The sequence below is a fragment of the Frankliniella occidentalis genome, unplaced genomic scaffold, assembly GCF_000697945.3.
Source record: "Frankliniella occidentalis isolate FOCC.00 unplaced genomic scaffold, Focc_3.1 Scaffold5, whole genome shotgun sequence".
In the NCBI taxonomy this organism is placed as follows: Eukaryota; Metazoa; Arthropoda; class Insecta; order Thysanoptera; family Thripidae; genus Frankliniella; species Frankliniella occidentalis.
Genome location: NW_026267135.1, coordinates 530622 through 540713, shown reverse-complemented (window position 1 = coordinate 540713; position 10092 = coordinate 530622). Strand labels below are relative to the sequence as shown.

Below are 10092 nucleotides of genomic sequence, written 5' to 3'. Positions count from 1 at the left end.
TTCTAGTTCAGTTTTTTACCAGAAATCCGAATATACCACTCCTAATTTTCTGCTCCTAGTGGAACTTGAGATATTTTGAGATTTTGCCCAAAAAATGATGTTTTTCGCCTGTTTTGACCCTTGTTTGTTACTCAGACTCAATTTCGATTATGATTTCTTCTTCAATTTTTCACAAGGAATCTGAATACGTCATCCATTTTTTGGTATCTTCTTGCGATTTTTTTCATAGGGGCGCAAACTGCATAGAACGACCTCGTATCGTCGAATGGTTGTCATTTTTGAAATCAGCAGGTCCCAATTAGTCGAAAACCGTTCTTAAATATTTTTTTCCCACTTTTCGCCTTTTCGTCCTACTGTGTGTCGGTTACATAAACCAAGTTATATTTGGGGAACGGTCAATTCTGAACCCTATCACATAGTAGCTCGTTTAAAAGCTTTTTTCACGGGGAATAAGGAAATGCCATCCACCTTCCAATGTTTCACCTAAAGGGAAATTTTAGCCAAAAACTGAAGCGTGATCATGGATGATTGCTGATATATCAGCAATCATTTCATGTACACTGATATCTAGGAACCTACCCTGTTAAAATCCTAAGGAAAAATCTCACCCAGGGATTAAATAAATAGGAATAACTGATGGTTGACAAAAATCGTCCTCCGCCACCTTGGAATTGTATTGTATCGCATTCAAGTAGAAATCGTAGAGCGTCCCTTGCCTACATAATTGTCGAAAACCGCATTCGTGTACGTCATTTCGTTCGCCCACTACAGAGCATGACGCTTTGTCTATATAGGGCGAGTAGTTGAAGAGGCGGCCCGATGGCATCGTCTCCAAGAAGTCAGCATGGCTCAGTTGGTTAGAGCGTCGGTAAGGAAAGGGCAAGTCCGAAGAGCAGGGAATCAAATACTCGTCTCCTCTGCTTTTTCTCGGGCCTCCCTTTAGTGCGAGTCCGAAACGAGTCCGATGTCGCACCAGCGCAGAGCATCGGACATGTTCCGAAAAGTGGCTTATTTTACGTCTTTTCGAGCTTGTCCGAAAGACGGGTTTCAGACTGAGTCTGATGAGAGGCATATTCTGGAACTTCTCATTTCTAAACGGGCTACGACCCTTATTTTAACTGCTCCAGTCTAGTCACCCACTGTTGCAGTCTTGTTAATGCTTCTTAGTATCTAGGTGGTATAAAACCCTAACCGATAAACTAAGCGTTCAACTGCTCAACACTTGCAAGTTTGCAACTGGAAGTTGAATACTTGCAAGTGTTCAACTCCTTGGTTTAGCACACCCTACACAGTGAGCGTTCAATTTAAAGAATGTTCAAACGAGGAGTTGCACACTCAAGTGTGCAATTGCAAGTGCACACATACCGAATTAAACACGTGCAATTGAACAAGTACGGACTTGCACACTTTGCAAGTATTCAACTGGCAGTTGCACACTTCCAAGTGTTGAGCAGTTGAACACTTATTTTATCAGTGCTGTTGGAACCACATCACAAAGCTTCGACAGGACGCAAAACGTAAATGGCCGGTTTGCTGAGAATCGCCAAGATGAGATGTCACAATTTAAAACAAGATTACACAGGTAAGTGTGGGTTATAAGGGTATACTTTTCACCTAGCTAAAGCTAAGAATGACTAAATGTTATACAAATCTGTTTTAAAAATAACAATGATGGCTCTGTTGGACGTCAGGCATGTGTTCTAGTCTCAACTTGAAGTAAAAGTACTTGCCTTCACGAGTTAACAAGATGGGTTTATTATTACCCACCCCACGATCCTTTTCCGACCAATTTGGCCAATTTAGTGGTCTTGTGTGCAAATGAAACAATTCTAAAATCAAGAGGTGCTCGCAAGGGATACGAACTTCGGCCGAATTTCAGCCGAAGTTCACTGACGTTCGCTATGTAAAATTCGATCAAAGTTCACTGAAATTTGCCGAAGTTCACCGAAATATATCGAAATTCACGGAGTTCGCCGAAGTTCAAATTCAAACGTCAGGATTCCTTTAAGTTCCAAATAAACTGTCAAAGTTCCCCAAGGTTAAAAAAAAAAGTTAAAGTTCCTAATAAATCATGGAAGTTCACTGAAGTTCAAAATAAATTGGTACATATTCAAGGCCCCACTTGGCGATTTTGAGTGCTTTATTACTATAAAAGTGTCTCCAGCCTACTCAAATCAGATATCTACGGGCTGAATTACTGAGATTACGAAGGGTGATTTTTGCTTTCATAGCTCTTGACTCTTGATCAGGTCGAAGTTCCAGAAATTCAGTTGAAGTTCAGCGATGTTCCCGAAATTCACTTGACTTCGCCGAAGTTCACCGATGTTCAAGAAAACGTACACCGAAGTTAAAGCCTGTTTCCCCTTGGGTGCAAGTTTTTTCCTAAGATCATAAATTTAAAACTTTCAATTTTCACTAAAACTCAGAAAGTTTTAACTCGGTCGAAAAAATTCTGACAACACTTTCACATACTCTAAAAAAAAAAGCATATAAAATCTAGATTAAGATAAACAAAATTCCCTGCAGTGCCCCACGAATTGGTACGGGGGTTCGGTGGTTTGGTATGGAATCCATTTGTATTTTTGTACATATTTTTTTTTGGCAGTGAAGAAGAACAACGAAAAAAGTGTGGTAAATAGAACTCATAAACAGGTTTTAGACCACATTGTATCACTTCAGGTTCACACTTTTTTCTGACTTAAAATTTTACAGAGCTAGACAATAAATATGATGGATCTGTTTCCGGTCCTTTTAGACACCTAGGGGGAAATCACTTGAAAAAGAATTCGTACACCTTCCCTCGAAATAGTCCGAAATACAGACGAAATAGTGCGGAATAGGTGCGAAATAGTCGGTGAAATATCCGCGAAATACCTCCGAAATACTGCGAAATACCGCGAAATAACCTAAAATAATCTGAAATAGGCGAGAAATAACCAAAATGGAATAAGAAATTATGGAAATGAGAAGAGAAATACCACGAAATAGCTCGTACGTGATTTCCCCCTCGTTAGACACGACACTCACACCTGCACTAATTTATTTCTTAATAAATATACGTTTTTACGCAGCAGGATTACTAATTTGTTAATGAGCGACAGCGCTGCTTTCAGCTCTGGCCGCTAGGGCGCAGAACGCTCTTCGTCTACTATGAGAAATAAACCGGTCAGGTGCGCCTATCTGATGGACCACACACGTTTGAAACTGACAATAACCTAAATAGGATCTCTTATCAAGTGATAATACGACTTGATGTAGTTGCAAGATAGGAGTTATTTCGCATTACTCATGGAAAAGTTGTTAGTAGCTTACAAAGGTTTTTCGCAGCAGAAAAACTGACAGGGGAGCAAAAAAACAGCAACAACCGATTGAGAGTGATATGTTCTCTTGAGAAATACCTGCATACTAGTGGCACTGATGATAAAAGTGTCTTGAGGTCGAGAAGTGCTAGAATGCGCACAAGTACGGTGTCCGGAAGAGTTTCCATGGTAATTGTAGCACACTGCAAAAAAAAAAAAGAACGCAAGTAGGGACATGAAAAAATGTGACACAACAATATCAGATAAAGTCTGCCCTTCACGCACTCTCAGTCTTTCTTCTACGGATTTGCTCACGGAAAATTTTGTGCAAGCGCACGGTAAAAAGAATGTCTTGAAATACGAGGAAATTTCTTGGATTTTAGGGTCGGGTGGATACTTACAAGATTGGCCCTTGAAATGCCAGACTCTGTCTTGAAACCCGCCGCTTCCACGGGTAATCCTTGGAATTGTCGTCTGGTATTCAAGGGTTAGCCTTGAAGTATCCAGATTGTGCTCCAAGGAAAACCCTTGAATACCAGACGACAATTCCAAGGATTACCCGTGGAAGCGGCGGGTTTCAAGACAGAGTCTGGAATTTCAAGGGCCAATCTTGTAATTATCCACCCGACCTTGAAATCCAAGAAATTTACTCGAATTTCAAGACATTTATTTTTACCTTGCGTGTTATGAATCACAAATCATCCAAAATACGGATGAAATCCGTCGGTATTATAAACGGATTATGGACAATTTGATCCATAATACAAACATACCTGCATTTGTATAAGGTTTATATGGACGTAAGGAGCCCACCTTATAAATGAACTGCAACCAGTAGCAACGCACTACGTCATTTTAAGTCTACTGAAAGAAAAGTGTACGTACACTCTAAATGTAAAGGAACTTTTTCCTATACCTTAAACTAGCAACAAAATGTTTGTCCATAGCCGCAGACAAGAGATCTATGGACAAAAACGTGTCATTTTAAAGACAAATTGTGTCAGTGGAAGGGACAAAATGTTCCTTGCACAAATTGTCCCCTCCTGGGAAACAAATTTGTTGCGAAAAAGGGGACGGATTTAAACGTCCACTCGCTGGGACAAATGTCTTGTCCACGAAACAGGAAACAAGTTTGTCCATGAGGATTGAACAAAATTGAAATTCGTCCTCTCTAACGAAACAATTTTGTAACTTGTAAATCTGTTCCCTCGTTATGGACAAAATTGTTCTTTTACATTTAGAGTGTAAATGTAAAAGAACTTTTTTTTGTACCTTAAACTAGCAACAAAATGTTTGTCCATAGCCGCAGACAAGAGATCTATGGACAATAACGTGTCATTTTAAAGACAAATTGTTTCATTGGAAGGGACCAAATGTTCCTTGAACAAATTGTCCCCTCCTTCGAAACAAATTTGTTGCGAAAAAGGGGACGGATTTAAACGTCCACTCGCTGGGACAAATGTCTTGTCCACGAAACAGGAAACAACTTGGTCCATTTCCGAGGCAAATTAATAGCCTGAATGTTGTCTGAATCTTGTCGAGGGTGACGGTTAGTTCTTAGGTAAAGCGCAGTTAAACGGCAGGTACACACTAAATGGCAAGGGACATTTTTTGTCCATAAAAAAGAGTGACAAGTTAATTGTATCTTGCCATGGACAAAATTGTCCACCCCCCTTGATGCAATAGACCATTCCGGTAAAGCGAAAAAAAAGAAGAACAGACGAATGAAGCAAAGGCGAGTATGAGAAATATACGGTGTGCGTCGGTTCCAAGGTCGGATCCAGCGGTCAAAACGTAACTTGACTGATGTCTAAATTCGTCGTCTGAGAGTTAACGACAATAAGTCTCACTATCAGGCGACGCAGAATATCTAGTTTACGATGGATTATGTTCAAGAGTTCCCAAGGCGCACCGTATATTTCTCATAGAACGCTTTGCTTCTTCCGCCTCTTCTTCTTTCTTTTCGGTTTACCGGAATGGTCTATTGAATTGTGCATTCATAGAGGGACAAAATTGCCTCTGGATCTAGATGTAAAAAAAAAAAGTGCATTTTAAGTGGACAAAATTGTCCCTAGTACTGGGAACGGTTTAATAATGCAGAAAATGATGGAGAATGTGCATTGGAGCTGGACAAAAATGTCCCTGGGGCAATATATAATTTGTGTGGTGGTCTGTTATAATGGTAAGCAGGCATTCCCGATACAATACGGACGCTTCAGGCCGCAGGGGTAGGCCGCCACTTCAACAGGCGTGTGCTGCGGGCCTGCCTACCAGGCTGCCCTGAGGGGCTCCAGCCGCAGCTGCCATTCGCAGGACCGCCCAAAGATAAGGACTACCACACGGACATTACGACGGACTTGGAGGCAGCATGAGTCCAGCATACTCTAATAAGCCAATGGTGATACGAAACACATCGGTTTTTTTGAGTCTACTGTACACTTGCGTACCCTTCCTCCCCACTAAATCTGTCAAGGACACCCACAACGCCACGTACAGGACAGGAGCAGTCCGGTACACAACGCCCCCCGTTCCGCCACCATCCCCATCTGCTCGGCGATGCCCACGACGTACCTCCTGGCGCAAGTCAGCAACGGCAACCTCGTGGCCACCCGCACCGGGAGGCCAGGACGCTGACTGAAGGACGTGCGAACCTCGACGGCGACGCCCTCGTGTCCATGTCCTTGAGGCGCGAGCGAACCCTTCGTCGGCAACCTCGGGGCCGTCCGGGCCGCCCAGGCCGAGAGGCCAGGACGCTGACTGAAGGACGTGCGAACCTATACGGCGACGCCCGCAGGGTAAGGGTGGGGGCCTGAAGCGACACCAGGGTGGCCACGCAATTGGAGTTTTCAAATTCCCTGACTTTTCCCTGACCTTTCCCTGACTTTTTACGCGAATTCCCTGACTTCTAAATGTATTTTAAATGGAACTTTTTTCCTCCCAAAAAATTGAAAATGCCACTGAAAGTTTGAAAACAACAATTTGGGGCAAGATTCAGTCATTTTCCCTGACCAACACTCAATTTCCCTGACTTTTTCCTGACTTCCCTGACCAGTATTTTTTTCCCTGACTTTTCCCTGACTTCCCTGACTTCCAGGTTGCGTGGCCACCCTGGACACTCACTCAGGCACTCACCCGGACACGGTTCCGCCAGCGCTAAAGAAATTGTTTTCTGGTCTCCGCTTGATTCCCTTGCCGTTTCGAGAGTAAAAGCTAGCTGACACCTTAAATTTACTTATCTATTCTTTACGTTTAGTCAAAAGGTTTTTAAGGTATCATCTGCTAAAAAGACCCTGCAGCGCCTAAACGGTTAGAGATAGAGCCAAACGGACGAAATTTTCGCCCGAAGGGCTCTACTTTGACGAATTACCCCTTAAGAGATCACAAAAAATTTTGTTTTTTGACTTTTTTGACCAACCTTGTTTTCTTTGATACCCCCTTTCAGCCCCTTAGCGGTGGTTGCCAGGATTTGCCGTAGGCGTTTCGTTCTCTAGGAGTGGACCTTAAGAAACCCTGAAAATTCAAGTCTCAAGCACATCTACTTCTAGTGGAACAGACAGACAGACACGAGGATGCAAGTTCTTGTCGCCATGTTTACTGTATATTGTCAACAACGACCCTGCCAATAATCGTGTTTAACAATTTGCAGAACATAATACCTATCCACAGTATGAGGGGCAAGAAATCAAGAAAAAGAAATCAAGCAGACGCCAGACCCGCCAGACGCCGGACGCAAATTGTAATTAACAGTTTTCAGTAAACATAGCGACAAGAACTTGCATCGAGTGTGATTTAAGATTTATTTGTATTTTAAGTGTTCTTAGCTGTGGCAGTGGGATGGGATCGACGCTTATTGTCATCCGTGTCGATTTCAGAACAGACACATCAGACTAAAGCAAATTTACTGCCTCCAAACACAATGTGAACATTGGTGAGGTTAAGTGCTTGGGCTATATTAGCCTAGGCTAATAAGACATGGAATCAATGTTCTTGCATTGAGAACTGAAAACAAGATCAAAGTGGCTTTTTCAATCTATTGTGAGTAAAACAAACCTCCTCACCCCCATCTTCAGTGCTGTTATCCTGTTAATTTTATCGAGTTCTATTAATTGTCTGTTAGTTATTTGTGAGGGCTCGCCTCGTATTTGAAGTCACATGGAGACAAAATTGTACTTTGACCATGGACAAAATTGTTCCTTGACATTTAGTGTGTTCATCGTCAGTCTATCGGCAGCCAAACCGTAGCCAAACGGCTGATCATCCTCATCGACAAACGGCGGACAAACTTCAGACAAACCACACCGTTAACAACCAGACCACATAGGCCATCGGCAGTCGATCCTCAGCCCAGTTAGACTGAGGATTGACTGCCGTTTGTGGATTTGGCAATGGGTTACCAGACTTTGGCGCCTCAGACAATCTTCAGACAATCCCCTGCAAGAAATGAAAATGAAAACAAACGTCTCGGCCGGGCAGCTGTCGCCGGCCCGGTACCGAACCCCTGCCCCCAGAGTGGGAGTCGGAGTGCTCCTTCTAGTGGAACAGACAGACAGACAGACACGAGGATGCAAGGTCTCGTCGCCATGTTTACTGTATATTGTCAACAACAACCCTGCCAATAATCGCGTTTACCGTTAAGGCGCTAGAGGGTCTTTTGTGACGAAAATAAGTTAAAAATTGCTATAGTGAACAATAAGTTGTAGAAAAGGGCCTAAAAACCGCAAAATAGAAAGGAAACTCTCCCCCACCCCCAAAAAACGTTTTCTAAGCAGAACGGTGGGTTATAGTCGCGGTGCTTCACCGTTACATCCCTTTCTCGTGTCTACGGGCCAAACTCAAAGACGACGCACAGTGGGAGATTTAGGTTCAAAATCGCGACAAAAGTCAAATCTTTTCACGATCGGCATATAATTCGGAATTACGGAGTTTTCTGGGGTAATGTCATCAAAAACCTGCAAATTTAGTGAAAAGTGCGGAAAAGTGTAAAATTGGTCCACCACCCACCCCACCCCCAAAAAGTTGCTATAATTGCCAAGTTTTCGGTTCTGTTTCTATGAACGCCGTACAGCAACAGGTAAAAGTATGTTCACGTGTTCAAACACAACCATATCACATGTTTTGGCACATTTTTGGCAGAGCCAGCCGGACACTTCCACCCAAAAAGGCCATTTTTGAATGCTCAGCATCGCCAAGGTGGCAGCTTGTGGCACCTCTGTGGCAAATGGGAAGACTGTCGTAAGTCCACTAATGTCACAAAGTGACTTTTTAACGTATTCGTATTCAGCCGGTCTAGCTCTACAATTTACTTTTTATCAAAAAACATGACAGAGGCATAGTTTGGGAGGTAGATAGTGGTGAAATATGTCGTAACTCCAAAATAGAGGTTCCTTTTAAAGCAAAAAGGGCGCAAGTCCACTTACGCCACTTGGCGTGAGAAACTTTGCAGTATCAGATGTCGTAAGTCAAGTTACGCCACTTTACCATATTATCAATTGAAATCTTAGTGGAACAAGTATACTTACGACGTTATGCTCAAAAAAATAATAGTTATACCATTCAATATTTTTCTTTTGCCAGTATCCACTAAACCCGTCCCAAAGCTAGACAATGTGCGCCCAGCACATATGTAGCTGTCCTGCAGTATCCTTGTCTTCATCTTGATAGGAAATTTGTCGCAAGTGGACTTACGCCTGTCTGCCCAAAAACCAGTAGAATTTTATTTGTCATAAGTGGACATACGCTACTCTTCCCCAAATTAGAACTAAAATCTTTTTGTCGTAACCCAATTTTGGTTGTGGAAGGTCACTACTAGAAGGTAAAAGAATTTAGACAATTGCCTTTATATTCAGAAGGTCTACGCTTACATTTTAAATTGTTTCGAGTTTGATATCATGCGGAAGACGTTTTCTCTGCTGCCTGAAAACTTAGTCCAAAAAACTTACGACAGTCCTCCCATTTACCACAGACCTGTTCTCAAGCGGGATACGTTAATTAGTGTCGTAGCTACCAATTGGTGCAAGAGTTAGAGTGGAACTCGGCGGAACTCAAATTATAACTCAATATGAAAATACGATTACCCCTAACCTCCAAATCCTAACTTTTGACTTATGATTTATTCCCATTCTGAAGTCTTTGACATGATAAATAAGACTTAAAATGTTGCCCAACTCTTAATTACCAAGAAATGTCACTTATAGACCGTGTTTTTCTCAATTTCAAAGCATTTTACCAAAGCGACTGACGGGGCGAGTGAGCGGAGGCAAGCGCAGGGGTCGGTTTAAACACATCCAGCCGCAGGCCCGACTATCGCCGCCGTCAGGCCAAGCAGGCCCGGCCCCTGCCGAACGAAGTTGCTTGTTTTTTTTTTTGTTGTTGTTTTTTTTTCCCTTTTTTTGCATCATCTTTCTTCGTATATCACTATCTGCTTGAGTGCAAGACCTGTTACGCGATTTTTTTTTTTCTTTTTTTGCATCATTTTTCTTCGTATATCACTATCTGCTTGAGTGCAAGACCTGTTACGCGAGACAAAGTCTAGCGTACACGGAGTAAAGAAAAGAAATAAAGCATTCAGGTAAAGCTGAAATGCAGAAACATGCGGGGAACAAGAAAACGGAAGTCACCATGTTAAAGCATAGCGATTTCCGTTTTCTTCTTCCCCGCATTCTTCTGCATTTCAGCTTTAACGGAATGCTATATAGGGTGTCCCTCAAGAGCGCGGAGCGGAAGTAAGAAGAACAAAAGCGGAAACAGAGAGCGGTGGTGGGGGCGGGCGCGCGGAGGAGCGGCGGGCGGGCGG

The 10092-nt window shown here is 42.7% G+C and overlaps 1 protein-coding gene across 1 annotated transcript in view; it reads right to left on the bottom strand.

Annotated features, from left to right (window-relative positions):
• LOC113215457 (uncharacterized) overlaps positions 1–10092 on the bottom strand; it is a 44991-nt gene that overhangs the window by 33856 nt on the left and 1043 nt on the right. The gene's annotated exons all lie outside the window — the stretch shown is intronic.